At 41.6% G+C, this 22,294-nt stretch overlaps 1 protein-coding gene across 6 annotated transcripts in view; it reads right to left on the bottom strand.

The window, feature by feature from the left end:
- The window catches only part of TSPAN18 (tetraspanin 18), a 119,132-nt gene that overhangs the window by 29,385 nt on the left and 67,453 nt on the right, over nt 1–22,294 (bottom strand). The window contains exon 1 of one of the 6 annotated variants that reach the window (XM_027704505.1): nt 19,296–19,318. The exons of 4 other annotated variants lie outside the window; for them this stretch is intronic. The gene's annotated coding sequence lies outside the window, so the exon portion shown is untranslated. Of the gene's footprint in view, nt 1–18,066; nt 18,090–19,295; nt 19,319–22,294 lie in introns of those variants that run through there. One more of the 6 variants, XM_027704487.1, reaches the window with a different exon arrangement.

Here is a 22,294-nt window from a genome sequence, read left to right as displayed (position 1 = left end):
GAGTGAATGAGGCTGTTGCACTGCCTCAGAGCATTTAATTCCTCAGTACAGTTGAGTGAGCAAAGCCCTTTGGGGCATCTTATACCTTAAAACAATAACCTGATTGGCTTTTATAACACTAAAAGCATATGAGGCTTGGGACAGTGTTTAAATGAATCAGAGCTGCTGCTAAAACTACCTTAAGTTTCCTACCCAAGCAGACCAACTGAATCCCATCCCATCCTGACTGCTTTTAACAAAGACACATTTCTGCAACCAAACAGCTGTGCAATAAGAGCATATCAATCTTACACAGGAGGAAAAAGAGGGCTGGACTGAACCCCTTAAAACGTCATACAAATAACACCAGCATTGCAACAAAACCAATAATACAACAATTACCATCTATGTTTTATATTTGCAACTGTGCAAAATGTGTGCATAGAATACATGAGATCATGTGGAGGTAAAATCTCCCACATGTACACAGACATTCAATATGGAAATTCAGAAGTCCCAGAGCAGAACCAATTCTCCTAAATGTTGTAACGTTTTGAAAAGTGCTAGAGTATGTGTTTGAAGTGCCAGCATGGCTTCAGGCCACTGAGCACTCCATTTCAACCAGTGCAAATGTGCATACCACACCGCTGGAAACATGAACTGCTCTCTTGGGCCCCTTCCCAAGCAAAGTTCGATAGGTAATCACATCTGGCTCTTTCATACAGCTTTTCACACACAGGCACCACCCATCTCAGAAAAGAAGATACTGCATACAGAACCAACACATCTAATAGACTGCAATTCTTTTAAGTTCTGCTGCTTTAAAAAAAAGTCCTCAGATAGCTCACAGGTGTATTTTCCCCTGTATTAACCGCAGTACAATGGAACCATATGGTACTGATTGTCTGCCTTTCTAAACAGATGACCCAAACATTATATGCACTGATGATATAACAACATTAATTTTGTTTATCAGATAAGAAAAACAAAGCTAAAAGGGGAATGGATGTGTTAAACCTCCTGACCCCCAATACAACCCTGTGTTCACCAGTCCATACTGAGGCCAGTCCCACACCCATTAAAAAACTCATCACTTCTGGCTGATAAGTTACAATCTTTGCCAGGCATCTTCTGTCCCAGAAAGCAGTTATTTATCATACCAAAAGGGAGGCGGCTAACTTTGGCTTCTTATTTCTGAAAATATTTCCTTTCCGGATGGAATAAATGTCACCATCCTGAGTGGATCACGGAGTTGCATCACAAGCCAAGTGACATTATCCACTGTCATGTCAGATACTGTCAAGTGTTGAAACACTCCATACGCTTGCATGGCATTCCAGATGCTGAGGGGATTTAACACTTTTTCCCTGAGCCTGACACATCTCACCTTTACAACAACTGACTCCTTGGTGCTCTTTTCTGTTCTCTCTTTCTATAGCCTTGCTTTGTTTGCAGCAAATGCCTCAGCAGTTTGTGGCATTCACGATGGCTTTGAAAGATGAAGCAAGAAATTTCAGAAATACTGGACAGTTGCTGTGGCAACCTTGTCCTCCTCAGACCACAATTTCCAATATTTTAAGAAGTTTCCTGATACTTTGCAGGCTTCAAGGAAACAAGGCAAAACAGGAAAATGATTTTAAAGTAAGGTTGTTACCAAAATGGATTATTGTGAGCCACAGGCCCTTGTCCTGTTGTAGTGGGTTTCTGTGGCTGGGTTTTGGTAGTCGGCGGGGGGGGAGCTACAGGGGTGGTTTCTGTTAGAAGCTGCTAGAAGCTTTCCCTGTTCCGTGGAGCCAATGCCAGCCAGCTCCAGGACGGATTTCCTGCCGCTGGCCAAGGCCGAGCCAATTAGGAATGATAGTAACACCTCTGTGATAACATATTTAAGAAAAGAAGATTGTTGCGCAGAAGAATTTCCAGCCAGGGAAGAGCGGAGTGAGAACATGGGAACAACAATGTAGACACCAAGGTCAGTGCAGAAGGAGGGGGAGGAGGTGTTCCAGGTGCCGGAGCTGAAGCCCCTGCAGCCCGTGGTGTAGACCATGGTGGAGCAGCTGTGCCCCTGCAGCCCATGGAGCACCATCAGGGTGCAGAGACCCACCTGCAGCACATGGAGGAGCCCATGCTGGAGCAGGTGGATGCATGAAGGAGGCTGTGACCCCGTGGGAGGCCCAGGATGGAGTGGGGTCCTGCTGGAGACCTGTGGCCCGTGGAGAGGGAAGCCCACGCTGGAGCAGGTTTCTCCCGGGTAGGACTTGTGGCCCCTGTGGGGGACCCACATCAGTACAGTTCCCTGAGCAGTGGCAGAAACAACAACTGACCATAAACCCCATTCCCCGTCCCCCTGCACTGCTAGGGGGGAGGAGGGAGAACGTGGAAGGAAGGAGGGGTGGGGGGAAAGTGTCTTTAAGACTGTTTTATTTCTCACTCTTTGGCTCTTATCCTATTAGTAATAAATATAAGTATTTATCCCCACTTTGAGTCTTGTTTTGCCCACGAAGGTAATCAGTCACTGACCTCTCCCAGCTCTTATCTCTACTCATGAATTCTTAGTTGTTTTTTTTTCCCTCTTCTCTGTCCAGTTGCAGAGGGAGAGTGAGAGAGTGTCTTTAGTGAGTACCTGCTGTCTGGCCAGGGTCAACCCACTACACCTGTCAAAAAGATGATGATGATGTCCTTAGCAAGAAAAAGAAGCCCCAGACTGTCTGGGCAGAATCACAGCCAAGGGCCCATGGGCAAGGGAATCTGAAACCCCTGCTTGAATCATTTGTTTTAACGCAGAATGGAGCTGCAGATCAATAGGTTAACTTCTTTTTTTTTTTTGTGGTTATTCTCGGTGCTTTTTCATAAGATAGAGGTGTGGAAAAAGTAACCCACTGTTTAACATTTAGCTGGGCAAGTAATAACCTTAATTGCTTTTAAGAAAGAAATCCTGAACAGAACTTTGAATGCATTAACTATCATACAAAAAACCACCCCAACAAACCCCCAAAACTCCCCAGAAAACCAACAAAACTGTCTGTCCGAGGGAACTGCCTATACATACATAAAAACAAAACAGTCAGTTTAGTCCATCTAGAAAAGAAAAAGTTAGGAAAAACAGTCTGTAAGAAAAGCAGATCTTAAATAAGGGATCTCAGTAATACTAAATAAACCAGAAAATAATATTTCTGGTAATCTGACCAGTGGCATTATTTATCTGCTTCCGGTCATCTTTTAAATGTTTTGAACAAGAATAATAATAATGCATCCCAAAGTGTCATGAATTCTAAACACAATAGGATATTCTTTATCCCACTGAGCTCATAACTTGGAGTCATTTATTTATTTAGAAATACACACATTTCACAAGCTATAAGTGTGATATGTGCAGGAAAACTTGAATGCCGTAAAGGACATGAGAAATGACTTAGGGAAGGGAGGCAGACAAGAAGCCTAAGTAACCCTGCTTATAGTCAAACTGATACACATCTTATAAATATTCCACGTGCAAATCTAAACTGGGTTTCACTGTAATCAGCACCCTGAACTTAATCTAATACATAAAATTGCAGCTAATGTGGTTTGAAAAGTAAATGTGACTGATCTCAACTACACCTGTATCAATTAATGTATGAACAGCCAACCATTCAATGTCTTTTGCTACAGATATTTTTGATTTCTGATTAAGAAAGAGTAAGAAGGAGCAGAGAGAGAACCGTGGCCACAGCCCACAAGATAGCTTCAGATATTCTGCAGGAAAATAAACAAGAGTTAATAAATCCCATAATCTTGGCATACGTGTTTCTAAATGTTCTCTCTTCATTCATAAGATGTATAATCTAAACACTCCAGCAACGATCAGGTTCCAGGCAGACAAAAGACCCGTAGCACTATTCATACGTGGATGACAGGAGTAGAGGGACTAAGTGAGATATGAGCCAAGACTTGAAGGCTGGCTCCCAGATGCTTTTGCTTTCCCAGTGGATAACAGATACTGCATCAAGACACACAATGTCATGCTAGTGAATTTGCTGCTCTCGTAACACCTCATTTTTCTTTCCATCTGAACTTATTTTGAAAGTGTACAGTACACTGTCTCCTCCTTCTTTCTCTTTTGTCCTTACTCAAGGCATGGGAAATGTGAAAGACAGCATGGCTGGTTATTGTTAATGCACCTGAAAGTGCAGACCTTAAAAAGGGGGATATTCTGGAACATGCCACAGTTTTCCTTGCTATTTGCACAGGCAGCTAATGATCACCTTAATAGCTTCTCTCTCTGAAGTCATAATAAGCTTACAAATGAACCCATTCAGCACATATTAAAAAGCCAGGGATGCTCCTTTGATTACAGCCTTTATGGAAATCTCTGAATATTTGTTTTGTTGCTGCACAGCCGCAATTAGGACATGCTGCTGGGAGCCAGCTCAGCTGCCAGAGCAGTGGGGTTTGGAGACACCTCCAGTGCCATAGCAACACATCCACCTCTCACAGCATCAGGCACAGGGAGCCTGGCAGCCCTTGAATCCAGGCAAGCAGCTTCAGCTCTTCCAGGAATTAGGAAATAAAAGGTGCCTAATTAAACTTCCTCCACTGATGCCTCAACCGTGTTTATGAAGCCACACAAACAGCCCCGCACTGCAGCTCTCGCAAATGAGCCATCCTGCTGCATCAGCCATGGTCTTGCCAAGGGGCATAGGGTCACACAGCTGCTGGGCATCTCTCCACACACTGCTCTGGAGGCTCATGGGTTTGGAGGTACCCAGTTCATGCTGTAGGAAAACTGGGTAAATTGGTGTGTTGAAGAGACTTGAGGAGGCAAGAGCTTTACTTTGCTGAGGTGCGAATATGGGGGAACTCGCTTCCATTGCCACCTGTAACACTTCCCCCCAATAACCTCATCCTTCCACATGTGGGGAGGGGAACTGAGTGACCTTATGGAAATCTCTTCATCACTTAACTGCTCAGAGGTTGATCTAAATCCCACTTATGTTGCTGACAGACTTCAAACTTCGCCAGGGGAGGGGAAAAAAAAAAGGCATTTTTAAGGACATAAACATCTGCAAAATTTGGTATCCAGTTTTCATTAAGATTTGGTCAAACATACCACTATAGCTAAAAGTTAAAAGAGCATATCTTTTTTCCCCCTAAAGGAAGAGAATGTCATGAGCAATATACCCATTTTCCCAAAATATCCTTATTCCCCAAGCACAGTATATCTGCAGTGGTCTTAAGTGAAGAGACTTGGGAAGCAATTCATTTTTGCACACAAAGACATCAGCTTACGTGCTGACGACATGGATCCACAGGCTTTCAGATGGCTTCAGTGAGGTGACATTCACCCACAAAAAGTATAACATCTCCTCTTTTCCTGAAAGGCAAGACCTTTGAATGGAACAGATATTTCCTACATCTCTAGGGGATTGGCTGAGGTTAAAGCAGGTCAAAGCATGTAATATAGATATCTTTGTGTTGATACTACCCACAGTGCCTTTTAGGAAGGCCACAATTGTAAGAAACCTCTTCTTGGCAAGAATATTTAGTACAGTGCCAAAGAGTCTCCCCAGGCAGTCTTTGTTTTAAGGTTGTGAGCTTTGGGGGAAAGGATTGTATCTCTGCTTGTGAAGTGGTCCAGATTTTTAGCTCTACTGTTATCTAAATAACACATAACACCAGCAGTGGAAGCTTCACTACTGGCATCACTTGCAAGTAGACTGAGTATAGCTTGGGGCAAAACCTGAAGCACCATCAATCATACATACACATAAAAACCGGCATGCACTCACAGGGTATTGACCCTTTCAAAACTGAAATAGCAAATTTAACCACAGAAATACTGATGAATTTTCTTTTACTCAGTCTTCACTGTTATTTTACCTGCTAGAAGTCAGGACTTAGAACCTAGGGACATAAAACCTCCTCTAACTCAAATCAGAGGAGCTGGAACAATTACAACTGTATCAGTGAATGATGAAGGCACAAGCTGCTCACATGGTCTTAAATCAGTACAAAACCCAATCTGTCGATGGACTGCTGAGCACCTTCCTCTTTGCAACCAAAACAAGTGAGAACACCATCTGACCCAATCTGGCAATTCCTATTTTTGAAAGTCTAGGCAATCTTTTTAGGGAGGACAACAGAACACAGTTTTAAAAGCAGATCTCCTGTGAGGGACAGGACTCCACAGGTTAACTTTCACCTCAGTCAGGACTGGGCTAAATTCTGACTTGCAAAATCACACCAGTTTTCAGTGGCTGAAGCTCACTATAACCACACTTTTGTTATACCTCCCATCTTGATCAGCATGCAATTTGAAAGCAATGCTGCCTTTCAGCTAAAAAATCATATTTCAAAAGTATCAAAATGAGGTTTGCCGAGCAAAGAGCCAAAGCAGCCCAGATTTAGGCTGAGAAAACATAGGGAACAACAGGATGTTTAAGCTATTCTGAACATGAAGAGACAACACTTTTGCAACTTTCTCACAATTAGGCTGCGGAGTTGCTCTGAGCTCTGCATGAAGGACAAGAAAAGTTGTCCCAAGAGATATGGCATTTAACAGCTTCTTCTCCCATCCCTCGTGTCAGCACAGGGAGAAGAATCTTTCTGAAAACATCATGGATTCTTGCTGTGAAAATGCATTTGATGATAAATTTTATGACAAATTTCATAACAAGATTTGTGGTCACCATTCTGCATGTCTGATGAAGCACTAACCAGCTTGCATAAGAACATTAATACCATTTAAACCCTATATTGCTTTCCACATTTCAGTCTGAAAGCCTTTTATGAAGCTATGTCCTTTATAAAGCTGACCAGGCTTTTCTCTAGGATACCCAGCAAATGTCCTGGGCAGCTTCTGTGGTCCCCTGTCTAGTGCTCAGACCATTTTATAGTTCCAGTTTTGCTAACATCTGTCACAGAAACTCACAGACAGTAGTGAGTCATTTCAAGCTAGTGTGTTGTTTTCATCCCCTGCCCCCTGTATTTAATATAATTAACAACAACACTTATCTGCCTCCCGTGGAGTCTGAGAGATTTAGTTCAATATCCTATGAGAGTACCGGGCTGCCTATACCAAAAGCACTTGATGGAAGACAGTATGCAAAATATTGTTATTTTTAGACGAAAAGAAGCATTTTGAGTGATTGCCAATATTTTTAAAAACTGTTCAGATACAAAACCGCAGGTTTTGAAGAGATCCTTCATATGGATCATACAGTTCTGAGCTCATGGCAACTGAACTGAAAAACCTCTTTGGGTTCACCATGTCAGCTCCTCACTAGGAGAATCCCAAGTCAAGGATCTACTGAAGAAAGACACAGCAAACTTTTTTATCTTGAAAGAAGACACTGTCCACAACATAGTCGAGGTTCCACACTGGACCAGCATTACCACTGGCCTAGGACTCCCAGACAGCCAGAGGTTGCCCTACAGCATTGTGTATTGGAGGGAAAGGGCATTCAGGTTAGAATCTTAGTGCTGCCAACTCAATGCATTTTGAAACTTCACCTTCAGCACAGCATCCCACACACGATCCTGCCCACTGTTTCCCATTGACACCGGTGTGAACCAGCTCTTCCAGAAGGCCAGCAGAGACATGAGAGTTTTCAGGGCATTTGGGATCAAGGTTCAGTATCCTGGATGCTCCAGTTGCTAATAAATTCTGGGGGGTGGATGTGGGGGCTTTTTGGAAAATGTTGGGTCAACATTTGCTCCCTCGGAAGTAATTCAGGAACAAAAGTTTTCCAGTCAGCACAGTTATCAGGAGTTTGAGGCAGGCATTTACAATAATCTGATACTCATAGCAGAAAAGCTGCAATGCAAGACTTCCCCCAGTAAGGGACCACCTAATAGCAGCCCTTGGAAAAGCAGATTTGTTCTTGCATCGTTTGAATGAAGCACATTAATCTGGACACAGGATGCACTCATTAAATTGACCTTCTAATACTTCTGTTTCTGCTTATTTGCACGAGCCTCCTCCCACTCAGGGCCCATATTTCAAGCTCTGCACCCAGGTGCCCTAGGGGCAAGTGCAGCATGACTCTGATGACATGGAAGATGAAGTACCAGAAATGCACAGAGAAATGTAAGAGGCAGGACATGTGCTTAGGGATCTATCATTTAGATAGGCTGTGCTCCTTTTCTGAGCCTGCACACTCCCTATGGGCCAAGAAGAAACCAGGTGATGATTCTGGACCACCATGGAAAACCCTGCAGAATAGCTTTGACTTGGTTTTCCTTCACTAGTTTTGCTAGTGACTCTCTGGAGCTGAGCACACCTCATCAGCAGAGCCAAGTTCCCCACTTTTAGCCCCTTGAGCTGCAAGAGGGTGAGCACAACGAGATGTGCAGGCTCTCCCTAAAGTTTTGCAGCTACTAAAAAACGGTGGGCTCACCTTGCCCTGACTGACCAAAGAGCCTCCCCCTCCTCCTCCAAGCAGGGCCTTATTGGTATTTCGCTTCCTCACTGATTCCACTGCTTCAAATTTTGAATGAGAGGCTCTATTTTTTCTTTTATTTCCTAAGTTCCCCTCTCTTCTGTAATGCACTGTCTTGACACTGTCATCTGTACCATATATCACACATCACATTAATCTTTTTGTCATCTGATTTCCCCATAGGAGTTATCAGTTAGAAAATCTGATTTTGCTCAGAAGCAACCAAACAAATCTGTGTATCAAAAAGAATGAATGAGAGAATGAATGATAGAATAAATGTGAACACTAAGCAAGCTCCCATTTAAGCACTTTGCATATCCTGTATGAAATACCAGCTCCTGAAATTTATTTTTTGGTGAGATGACATCTTCTCATGTAATACATTATCCTTCCGTTATCCCAGGGTGACACTGCTCAGGTCTCTCAGCTAATACTTATCTGCTGCTTTCCCTGCTATCCTGGGGAGATTACAAATGAATTAGGTGGCTCCAAAGCATTTTGGGGTAATAGCCAGGATATCCTTCTGGTAAAGAAGCCTAGTCAGAGGTGGCCAGATAACTACAGAGCCTAACAGTACTGACCCAGGGAATTAATTTCTGTAAATCAACGTAATACTGCTACACTGATACCAAACACCCAGAATAATGATTTTCTCACTACTTAAATCTTTACAATTGTTTCAGTGATTCTGAAATTATTCTGTTCAACTGGGCCACTGTTTGGTCTAGAGATTAAAAAAAAAAATCCATTTTAGGACATGTCAGATCTCATTCAGCCTTTTAACAGAAAAAATGACCACATTGTTGGATATGGTATAAGTTATTAACCTACAAAATAAACTGATTTTAATTAGGGCATCGATGTGCATGTGTTTGGCTAAAGACTTTGAAAATCTGCTTCAAGAAGTATGATACATTTATATGAGTCATAGGCAAGATAGGGAGGAATTTACTTCACACATCCATTTTTTTAAGGACTGAAAATGCAGGATTTAGTTCACGAAGGCAGCCTTAAGTTACCACCTGTAGGTATTACCCTACCTTTGCAGACCTGCATTTTACAGCCTAGTTGTAGTGGCTTATAAAAACAAGGGAATTCACCTGGGGCAAAGGGTGCTTAACCTTGATGGGTTTGACAATATCTTCAGTCAGACTGTTTCATTTTCCCAGCCGCACGAGCAGACCATGGCCTCATCAGAGAGGCAGCTTCTGCTCCAAGCAAGGCCACATTATTCTAGCTGAAATAAAATGATATGTCATGACTATGTTCCCTTTACAGTATCAGTTTCTTTCCTACTGTACCTGAAGGCTTAGTGAGCAATTTAATAGAAACTTTATAATGCGAGTGCTTCTTTCCTTTTTAAAGATGATGTATCTATCCTTTTTGTTAACAGATCTAAATGGAGGTACATAAGAAAAATTTGTTTTTTCCCATAAACCGGAGTAAGCCATATTGCAGTAGGGAATTTTGCTACTTTAACTATGCAGATAAGAGCTAAATTAGCAGCTCTGCATAGCCCAGAAAAAGGTTTCTTAGCATCCATCCACTTCATACAATGTCCATTTTAGGTTTCACATGGCCATTAAAAAAGGTCCATGTAGATCTGACCTGTGAATGCATTACTTTACATATTAGATCAAAAAAGTAGTAGCAGTTACAAAGCTGAACAGATTCTGTGACCACCACAAAACAAAACAGGTGCTTGTAATGGCACAACTGGAAAATTAGATAGAAATGTTGAGAAAATATGCTAACAAATGGCTAAAATCAAAGTCTTTCCCCAGCTCATCCTCCAGGTAAACATGAGCAGAGACTGACTTCCCAGCCAGCCCCACAGGCCGTGTCTTGTCTCATCTCTGAGTCCCCTTGCCAGCCAGCTGCCCCCCAGGTGTGAGTGCCAGGATCCTCAGCCAGCAATGGACAGTTTCTGCAAACGGGTGCATGTGAGACCTGGGCCAAGCACAGATGTTTTTATGCTTGGAACTGCTTCAGGAAAAAGGAGAAAGTCACCGAGCTGGAAAGCTGGGGTAACACTACTTTGTAAATTTTCTTTTAAGAAAACACTGCACCCATTAACACCTGTGACATGTTTCCTTAGAACATGAAGCTCTACTGAAATTCAAGTGACATTGTAAAGACTGAACGAAGAAACTTCCAAAGTATGTTCAGGATGCCTTACACTGGCATCTATCCAATATATCTTTTATGGGGTACCATCCTGCAGGAAGGCTGTCACTGGCAATTGGGCTAGTAAAATGAGAAATGTAGTGACTGTAGTTCACAGAGAGAGAGGTATGTACATAATTTTGTGTTTGCTTTTAGTATTATGCAATACACCAGGGAAGGATGGTATTTTTTTGTCAAGGACACACCACAACTCATCCTTTCTCATCACAAAGATCAAACATTATGTTCTATATCAGTTGATAGCATGTTCAATCAGGCTAGTGGTAGGAACTCCCTTCCAGATGGTTCCAGCCCAAAAAGCACCTGGGAGCTACAGGTTGATAAGGTTGCAACTAAGCAATATTTAAAGGGGCACTGCCTTGGCCGCCCCACAACTATATAATAGGTCATCGGGAAGAAAAAGTGCACTTTTTGCCTAATACACCATCCGAGATCATTGCGCATGTCTGTGGCAAAGGAAACAGACCCCAAAGGAGCACACCCAACTTTATGAACTCTGTGACACCACCTAAGGTAGGCTCAGGTCTCTCAGAGAGAGTTACAGGCTTCCAAGTCAGTCCTGAAAAGGCAGTTTCCATGAGGACACTGACCTGCTGGGCAGAGGTTAGCGGCAGGGATGTGCCATCTTACACAATAGCAGGGTAATAAGACAACCTCTGCATTTTCCAGTCTTAATTCTTCAGCAACACTGGTTTTCAAAATACCAAAGATAGCTAATGGGTGCAAGGGGAAGTTTTTTTTTTGTCTTTACAGTTTCAAACAATAGCACAGTGACAGGAACTTTACAGACCTCGGATATTACGTGACCTACTCAAGCACTCAGGCCCCAAGCTCTTTGTCACAAGGTCTCTGTTCAGAACAAAGCCAAGTCTCTTAAGTGACTCTACTAGCATTCATTAAAAAGACAGTAAAAGGGACAGCAAATTATTTGCTAATAAAGTCTGATTCTGAGGTGCACTATACATAGAGGAGAGGTAGCACAATTACATTAGTAAAGGTAATAAGGTCACTGCGACATCATTGTTTGCTCTTTGATTTAAGCAAAAACAGTGTAAGGTGGCCATAATTGGGGAGAAGAAAAAAACGAAAAAGGCAGAAGAAACTGTTCTGCTTTTGGATAAGTCTGACTGCATGATTATAGGATGTTGGTGATGTCTAAGAGGGAGCTACTGAATATTTAACCTTAGAAATGGAAGCTTGGTTGTCTCTTGTCCTGTTAACATCCACGCGTATCTTCCATTAACTCTAATTAAGGCTAACAGGGTGTTCACTAAGTATCTCCATAATTAATGTTAATAGTAGTTACAGGCAAGCGTTGATAGAAGATGAAATGCCAAGTTTCTTCTCCAGGGTTAAATACTCAGCAGCCTGTCTGTCTCTCATTTCCATTTTCTCCCATAAAGGCTCTCTAATCAATTGCATGCATTCCAGACAGCCTTATGCACTGATTCTTGCAGTGAGAGACACATGCAACCATAAGTAACAGTGCATGCCGTTATTTATACAAAATATAAACACAGACAACACAACACCGGACACAGAGTGGTTCACATCTGTATGCTCACTGCTGTACAGATATCCCAACAATGTATTAACAGTGCAGACTGACACATCCCTTTTTCCTTCAAGATGCCCAGGCTTCACAGGGGAACAGCATTATTTCTATCATATAGTAAGATAAGTAATTTTCAATTAACAAACCGAAGAGCAAACAAGATCATAGCAACAACCTCAATTACCCTTATTAATGGCATTATGCCACCCTTAGTTGGTAGACTATGCTATATTCCCAAATCAGACATTATTAACAAACCATTAAATTTGTAAATTAGAACAGCACAATTATCAGCCATAATCAGAACAGCAATAATAATGCACCTTCTATTGTGCTTCTGGGTCGAGCCCTGAGCAGTAGTTCATGAAAAAAGCATTAGCAGACTGCTTCCAGACAGGGGTCACTTGCTAGCACTAAGTCTTCTCACCCTCTGCTCTCTTATCCCATCGTAAGTGGAGAATTTTCATCAAACTTGTGCAATTCTGTGGCTGAGTAGATTTATGAACTGTCTTTAGTTGAGAATGTATTTATAAAACCTCAAGGAATTAGAGGAATACTCTGCTGTTTCCCTCAGGAGCTGCAGATACTATTTGTAGAAATCACAGGATGTTGAAGCCTTTGCCAGGGACACCTCAAAGAGGCAAAAAGCACCAGAAGAGGAGTGATGGGAGAGCCTGTGCAGGCAGCTGGACAGGGAGGAAGGAGCAGGAAAAAGTCCCACTGGTGCTGGCTGTTGGGGCCAGACAAGGAGCTGCACTTGTGGAAAATCTGACTCATGTATCTAAACCTTCCCTGCGCCCTGGTCCTCATACACTTTGGGGCAGCTGCAGTCACAGCATGCAGACACAAGTCCCAGGGAAAGGAATAGCTGCTTTCACTATTGGATGAGAAAAAAATCAATTTGTATTTTTATCAACTCACCAATACTGGCCCCAATGTTACATGAAAAAAAAAGACGTCTCCCAGGACTAGTCTTAAATCAGAACTGGACATGTTTTGGCTTTGCTATGTGAAAACAAACTTTTTTTACTTACTTTGTTTTCTGCCCTGGGGAATTTGTGACTCAGGCAGGATGCTGAAGACTCAGGGGGAATTATTTTTCATCATGTTGAGGGTAGTTTTTTTCTACCAGGCATGCAGGCTTATTACTGCAGCATCACTCAGTACTATACTTTCAATAAATCATTTTGCCCCTCCACTTTTCTTCAAAAGTTTTTGGGGAAGTGTGGAGAAGTTGCTGTTCAGGAAAGCAAGGAATATGAACACAGAAAGCACTATCTGAGACATGCTGTCTGTCTGCAGTGGGGACAGAGCCAGCTACCCTTCTGATGCATCCCCCTTTGCCATTCCCTTCTCAGCCCCTTTTATCCACAGGGAGTTCCCAGGACTAGTCCTGCTCTGGGCACCCTCCTCGTGTTGCTCTTTTTCCAGCACTCAGTCCCTGTACCACATCTCTCCTCTTCAGGTTCCACATTCCACCCTGGCTCTTCTGACAATACATCCATGTCTTACATTGAAGCACACACCTCCCTGCTGGATCTTAGGACTCTGGAACTTCATGAAAGATAAAAGTGGCTGTAGGGTAAAAACCTTCCCATTTTCTTAGTCAGGTTTGATTTACCAGGGGTACTTTTCTGTATCCACACAGCTTTTCTCAGAAAAGAAAATTAGAGTATTCTTTTCCAGAGCTATAGGACCAGATAACGTTTTAGCTATAGTCAATCTAACCAAACACAGCATGTTTCTTACCAAATTATGAGTTGCTTTTTGAATATATTTGGAATATTCATGAAATACTATTTTTCACAGTCACCCAAAGCAGTGGAAATATATTTAGCAGCAGCAGAACCAAGAATAGCCAGAGTTCTGTATTACTTGTTACAACACTGGTTGCCTCTCCAGTCTGCTCCTACTCTTAGCATTTAGGAAAACACAATGAAAAAAAAATATAGTCAGTAAAAGTAACACTTGTAAAATTACATTTTAAAATCAGGGTGTTGTAAAGCAGCAGCTACAAAATAAGGCAAAACCCTCAGCAATGAGTTGCCTAGACATTTTTGTAGAAATTGCAATGAATGTCCAGTACGTGTTCAAGGAGCTGACTGAAACTTCTGACTACTTTATATTTTAACTGGATGGCTGGTGCTGCTTCAGCATCCTGCCAGCAGGATGACAAGCATATTAAAAGAGGGAGCAGGAGAGGATCAGCCAAGAACAGTGATAGAAGGATAGTTCATCCCTTCATTATTACTCAACCTAGAGAGGATGCTCTCTGGTTATGCTGGATATCCAGTTAATTTTACCCAGGGTTGTGCAAAGCACAAACCTACGTTGGCAATACAGGTAGCACAAAAAGATGGATCATATCTGAAGGAATTTGTTCTCACTGGATTTTTTTATTTTCTTTTTCCTGAGCACAAACAGTAACAATAGAAAAATATTTTAACTTAGCCAGCTTAGCCAGAAGCTGAAAACATGAGCTCTGAGATACATTTTGTAACTTCTTGAGAGCTCTTCATCTTTTTCTATTCTGCTCCCCAACTCACCTTCACAGCTTTACTTTTCTATTTGGCTAAAAAGAGGCTCCTTTCCAGTGCAAACTGTGTGCAAATGGGACTTTGCACAGTGAAATTGTATGCTTATCTAGGGCTGTTGACATATGAACTACTGATTTATGAACAGCTGGCTAGCTTCTGATACTACAAAAAACGGAACTCTAACCTTCTGCAAATGCAACTGTCTGGACAGCATTTCTAGTGGTGCTGAGTTTGGAAGAACTACTCACTGATTTCCTATCATTCTGCATGATGGAACACGATGGACTTCCTGAGAGCTTGTTGCATCTTCCAGATGAAGCCTCAATCTGTCAGCTAAGAATTTCTTTCAGACTGGGGAGACATTTTCTGCTTCAATTTGTTTTAAAACTCAAACCCAGATATTTTGTGATATTTCTGTGAATCTAGGATGGAACTCTAAATCAAAAGAGAGACGGTTTTAATTAGCCAGAGGTGTGTTCGATGGAGCATTAACCTTGGACAAAGAAGATTCAAGCTGACATTCCTGGTCTTCCCAGTTCTCATCAGGGAACACAAGCAACCCACTTGCTAGGCTATTGACCTAAAAATTTCTCCAGGACAAACCAGTGGGATTCTTGGAGAGGGCACCTTGTACAGATAGAGATTTATATCTTTTTGCTTGTTTGTTTCTTTAAATAAAACTATATCAGGGTTCATATTTTTGGACCACAAGAAAAGAGAAAAGAATATTCCTGAAATTTCGAAACCTGACATCTGCTTCATGAGATAGATGAGACAGAACTAACCTTTTTTGTGTAAACCTAACTTAAAGATGATTCCATGTGTTACACATCTTAAAGTTCTTAGTCTTTCATGTCTGGAAATGTCCCCATTCAAAAGGCCACTTGCAATTCCTTCATGTACAGGTTAGGAATGATTTGGGGAATTTAGAATGAATGATAGTAATACAGTTGAATACTATATAAAACAACTAACTAGTTATATCTTAGCATCTTCCACCAATGGACATTGAGAGATACCCTCCAACTGACAAATCCATGTTTTTGAGAGGCAGAACCAAAACCAGCTGCAGACCTGCTGATATACTAGAAACAGCAGAAAATTTCTGCATGGATCCCAGATATCCACTCAGAACTTCCCACTAGGGCAAGAGTATAATTTTTTTCTCTTCCAGATCTACCTGTCTCTCTTTGGCAAAGCCCCATCACAATGCTGCCCCTCTGCTGTCCCACTACAATGGGGTGAGTGCTGGGACACTGTTTTCAGGCTCTCCTCCCACTGACCAGCCTCAGCTCCCCTTGCAGGGTAAGGACAAGTGACACTGAGCAGCCCAGGCTGGCTTAAGAATCAAGATTAACCACAGAAGTAATCTACATCCAGAAGCCACAAAAATATATTTACTTTTTCCTCTCTCTAAAACAAAATAAAACCCCATTATAATCATCCTAACCATAACACTTACTTCAGTTTGCAAACACTCTCAAAGCTGCAGTGGGCAATAAATCAGACATGTCACTTCCAGCAATTCATCTCTGGAGTTGGTTGCTACATGGCTGTAATATGTAAAGAGGCTTTTTCCTGGTGATCCTCAGAGCCAAGATTCCTTTTGTTGGCTCTTGTTTAAACAGACACTTCTGTAAATTGCAGTTGAATCTAAATGTAGCATTTGATCTTAATTATTTTCCTCTAATCAGTGATTTGAAGGTGGCATTGGTTCTGATAGACTGGTACACTGTCATACTTGTTAAAAAGAAATTAACTCAGTTAATCCAACTCCAAATGTATGTGTATGACATCTCCACTGGATAAATTCATCATCATCACATGAATCACACTGAAGGCAACTAAGATATTCTGTTTTTCATGCAAATTGTCTCAAAAGAACAACAACAAAATCCATAAGAGGCAAAAGAAGCTTCTGCAATGCCATGAAAGACAAGCAAAATACACTGAGGCTCTGTCCAAACACAGCTGTAACATCTCATCCCTTCCACATCACTCAGAAGGATAAGAGAGCATTTTCAATAAAGCCACACAACATGAAGGCTTAGACATCCTTGATGTCCCACAGCTGGAGGGAAAGACAGCGGTCTGCTAATCTAGTACCATTTCTCTTTCATTAGTTTAAGTTTTGAATTTTGTATGGTGGTGAATTTAGAAAGAGAGGTTAATTGTTTAACCTTACGAAAATAATTATGCCTCTTTTGGCACTGCCTTTTGGTCTGTTTCATATTTCTAGTTTCCCAAAGGATTTGAAGCTCAAAACACTGGTAAACTCTTTAGTGAAGACTGTACCTGTGGATTCACTAAACAAAAATTTGAGACTAGACTTCAAGCTTTTTATAGATTTTGGATCTCCCTGTTGTATGTATTGTGGAAAAAAACAATCCCAACATTTATTTGAATCAAAACTTGAAAACAGGTGTTGTTTCGTTTTTAGTTTTCAATCCAGTGTTTCAATAATGCATGTTCAATTTAATTCCTATCACACCAGTTACTACCATCAGTTGTCTAGAAGAGGAGGTGATGTGGCACAGCTAAGTGTGGCTTAGAACTTTTTCAAACAGTTTTTCAATCAGAATTTGTTGCAGTTTCATAACCATTTGTCCTCCTGTATGTTGTGAGGTATGGGTTGGGGTTTTTTCCCCAGTAAAGAGGTAGTTGAGTAGTGATAATTCCTTATAGTCTCAACTAAACTGATTTTCAGCCCAGCCTTGTCATTCACACAGATCTATCTACAGAGGGAAGAATCTCAATCTCCAGTCTGGTCACTGTCTTTAAAAGTTCACTCATGCTAATATGGTTCCCAAAAATGTTATTCCACTCTCCATTTTGGCAAGAACCACTTACTCCGCCCATCCAATCTTTCACTCCAGAAATTACACAGCCCTTTTGCATATAGTCTCTATCAGAGAAAAGAAAAAAAAATCAGGGAAGAGAAAGGGGTGAGTTTGTACTTTTAAACGGGAAAATTTATATGGCATAAAGTGCTTAATCCAACAAGTTGGTGGGATATTAATACTAAAATCTGATTAAGATATGGCATTTTATTGGTACCCCTAGCTGTCAAATACTTGGATTACCCAAACAAATAATTGGGTAAAACATGTAACAAATTTATTTATGAAATCACGAGGAAGCGAGCAATAAACTATTTATATTACAAAACCCATGTACCAATATACAGCAATTTTATGTCTAATTCACATTCAGTAGGAGAAAGAAGGGCTTGTCATTTCTGCTTACAGCGGATACTAAGCTTCTATGAATAGTGTTATTTACTGACAATCAGTGGCTTTGTGTGCATATTTTCATACATACATACCTATGTATGTATATATGTATATTTATACACACACACAGACAGAGTGAAGACAAAGCAGATTCTAACCTTCAGCCCAGGCTTTCAACAGTCACCTCACAAGGAGTCTCAGTGAGTCCCATCTTTCATCCTCTGACATTCTTCATTAGAAATACAAAGTGTGAACTGCGACATTAGAACAACAGGCTTGTGTCATTGATCAGTTGCACTCATTTTTCGGAGATGCAAATACCTTCATAAATAATATTTTCTAAAGACCTAGGAAAAATTGCTCTACTTTTTTCTAGTGTTTGTCTTGAAACCCTCCAGGTTTTCAGACTTCTAACAGTTTTGGTTTTAATATTAATTCAAAGTAAGGTGCCATCCTCTTTCAGCAATGAAGATGAGTCAATATTCAATGTGACTTTGCTCAGGTGTTCATTTCCCCCAACACACACTTCATTATACTAATTTGTTTTCTCATATTAAAATTGAATGTACATATTCTTAGATCGGGTAGTATTTTTCACACAAATTGACTGTGCTTTGGGCAAGAGGACTCTGATTCATTATTTGAGATTTGCATGTTATCTCAATCTAAAGATTAATTACCATTACTTTATTAAAGCTCACTGACACAGTTCCCCAGTGCTGTTTGAAACAGCACAGTGCTCTACAGATGTATACAGCAAAACTCTGCATGTATACAGCAAACCAAACATGAGCTAGCCCAAATTTAAGTAAACTGAGCTTAAAAATTATTTTTGACTGCTCCTAGTTAGTGAAGCATATTTACATGTGTGCTATATAACACGGCATCCTGCTAACAATGAGCTTTCATGTGCTCAGCAAAGGAAAGAGGAGAAAGTTGTTGCCGTGCAGTTATCACAGTCCCACCAGAACACAGGAATAATGCACTACTTGGCAATCGCTGTCACCGAGCAGTGATGTGTATGAAGCGCAAAGAGCATTTTCATGTTTAAGATAAAATAATTTATTTTAAATATTCAACAGTCAGTGCCTTCTTCATATTGTTCTCCCAGGGTCTCAGCTCACAGGCTCTGATTCCATGATGCCAGGAAGGCTACTTGTCAGCTGTTGTAGCATGAGCAACAGCAGGAGGCTCAGAACAAGCATGTAAAATAAAATGCACACTCTAGAGACAGCAAAATGGCTGGTTTGCTACATGGCATGAAGTGCTTCACTCTGCAGGAGCCCTCAGATCTCTGCGCTGAGCAGCTGGGTTGCACTTTTCTCCTATCAGTAATAATGATGAATAATAATAATGATAGCAAAGTAAAAGGAAACTCCAAACTTACAAGCTGCATCAGGTGGACTTAATGCTCCTGCCTCCAAGTGCACAGTGATTAATTCACCCACCTTTCCACCCATAGCCCTCCGCTTTTGGAGGGCTGGCTGGGGGGCTGAAATACATGGCTGTCCTGTATCCAGGCAACGCGCATCCCTGAGGCTCTGCAAACCTCTGCAATGCACAGGAGGAGCAGCTGGGGCAGGTACCTCCCAGACTTCACAGAGTGCGGGACAGAAGGAGCTTTTCCAATTTCAAAGAATAAAGGCAGAGGGTAAAGCCACATGTCCAACTACCTTCTGACAATGAAAGCACATTCCAAGGTCTTCCAGGGACTGCCTGCTTTCCCAGCACTGCTCACTTGGAAGGTGCCAGGGACAGTCTGCAAAACTTACTGTGACCTTTTCTTTTCTTTCTCAGTGCTGTGTATGCTCTGACCTAGGTCCACCTTCTCCTAGTGCAGGAATTTTCCAAATTTACTAGCCACCTATAGGCAGCAGTCTTAATTTCTGGGGCTGTGTTCTGACCAGACAAAAGCTACCAATGTCATGATTAATGGACATGCACCCACATCACCAGGCTTCAAGGATGGTATGTGGGAGAAAAAGCTGGCTGAGAACAGACGATCCATCAGTCCTTATATTCTCAAAGGGAAAAAGTTCTTCATCGGTAAAGGAATAAAATTCTAGAGCCAGGGAGGTGAGTGGGAGTATTTACACTAACTTCAGTGACATCCAGATTTCATACACAGTGCCTTGGGCAGGTCTACTCATGATGCCCTAATCCACTCAGTTTCCATGTACAGCTGATGTTGACAAAGACTGAGATGGTCTTACTTTGATGGAGATGCAGTATTTTAGGAAAGACCAAAGAAGACCATGAGCTAAGAAAGTTACAGACGAGCTAAAACCCACACAAATCTGGTCCCTGAGCATCTTCAATTCTCAGATGATCTACAGGCCACTGACATTCAAAACACATATTTCGGAGGATGAAATTATTTGACAATGAACTGGAAATATACTCTGCAGTGTTCAGTTGCCTTCCAAACAATTATCGGAGTTGTCATATGGACATTCATATAATTGCAATATATACAGGGAAGAATGGTCATGAATGCAAAAAAAGTATGACAAATTGCTGTGTTAAGATACTCTGATCCAAATCAGACTTAATTCAGAGAAACCCCATGTCTAGTATGAAAGAGAGGTCACAGTGGCCCTTTCCTACCTTGCTTGATGCTGTGTCAGTATTTGAGGTTCTTAGTCATAAACATAATTCATGATACAACAGTGCACAGCAAACACAACAGATAGCCTAACCTGCCTCGTCATCACAGTACTAATATACTATCCAGTCAGGATTTTCACTTCATTCAGTATGGCCAGAAACATTAAATAAACACTACCTAGAAGTGCATGAAATTATAAAATCAGGAGCACTCTTCGGAGCTTGGGAATTCTCATGGTTCCTGCTGTAATCTCAGCTCCCTGCCTGAACCTTTACTTCTCTCTTAACAATTTATACAACCTCACTGCCTTGGCAAATAACTTCTTTTCCTTCTAGCAGTGACATCTGTTATTGTAGGAGACAGCACAGTATAAAGTTACTCATTAAGGGAGGTAAAGAACTACCTCCCTGGAATATAGTATCACCTCCAGTTGAACTCTGGGGAAAAATAAGTACAGCCCTTCTTTTCTCCTTTGTGAGCAATGGCATGGAACATCAAAAGGTACTGGCCAAAGTGCACATTATACAGATGTCCTCAAGGAGATTGATTCAAAGCATGTAATTCCCACTACTCTGCAAAGGGCAGCTCTAGTGCCAAAGGGCCAGATCCTTTGCAATACAGGGTGTGTCCTCCCCATCCAGCTACACCAATTTTACAACAATTTGCTTAAGTTAGAAGCGTGAGGTAAGACCTAGATACCAGGTCTTCTGGATTTCAACCTCAGTTCACCCACTGATATAATCAGAGGGAGAGCAAAGCTTTCTATCTTTTACACCAAACCACTTTTCTCCCCCAAATTCTTACACACATAAAGACTGTCTTGAATGACATAAATCTTCTTTACAGCTTTTCCCTCCCCAACATATCCATTTTGCAACACTGCTCAGCAAAAGCAAGAAGAGTTCCATCAAAGAATCTGGAGGTACAAGTAAGTGGAAAGACAGAAGAAAGATGGAGAAAAGAGCAGGTCAGTGATGTGGCCCCCCTGCAAAGCTGAAGCACAGGGGTCCTTTCTGAGGGTGGGTGTGCTCCACATTAGAGGTGACAACAAAGATCCAGGGGACAACCTAATCTTGAGACATTGAGACCTTTATAGCACACTTCAGCAAAGCCCTACCACCACTGTCTTCTTCAGGATCTACAACTGCAAATACCCATTTAAGTGCTTTGGAGAAAACAGGTCAGATGGTTTCACCCACTGCAAACCCAACTCTTCTGCCTGGTGCTAGTTTGTGCAAATCGATCCCTCATTCAGAAATTAAAAACAAAATGAGCAGCACTGAAAGACACATCAGAGGAGCTCTGATTGAGAAGAAACCCAGAGCAGTGCTGATTGATTACCCCCAGAATGCCTTTCCCAGAAGCAATAATGAAGTACGTGCCCGGGACAGAAGCCCTGAGCAGTGGATGGAAACATTTGAAAAGCTCGCTGAGCCCTCCCCTGCACCCACAGACCTCCCTGTCTGATGAGCATATTTAAAACAGTTCAGCAAAGCACTACAGCCTGGGACCCTACTAAAGAAAACATTCCCTTCTCTTCCGTTCTCCTCCCCCTTAAATTAAGCTCAAACCCCAAATCTGGGAGCACCTCTACTATGTGTATAATGGTATCTGTCCAACATTCCTCAGTAATAGCATCACTTGGGATGGGGAGGAGAGCGCTACACATCGACACATCGGGGGAAGGCATAGTACAAGGGATATAGGGAAGATAAACAATACCCTTTCAAGGTTTCAAACAGAGCTTACTGCTGGTGCTGAAGGCAGTTATTTTAATC

The sequence above is a fragment of the Neopelma chrysocephalum genome, unplaced genomic scaffold (assembly GCF_003984885.1).
Source record: "Neopelma chrysocephalum unplaced genomic scaffold, ASM398488v2 Primary Assembly neopelma1_24, whole genome shotgun sequence".
Classification (NCBI taxonomy): Eukaryota; Metazoa; Chordata; class Aves; order Passeriformes; family Pipridae; genus Neopelma; species Neopelma chrysocephalum.
Note: the sequence above shows the minus strand (reverse complement) of the source record. Positions and strands in the feature narration are given on the sequence as shown.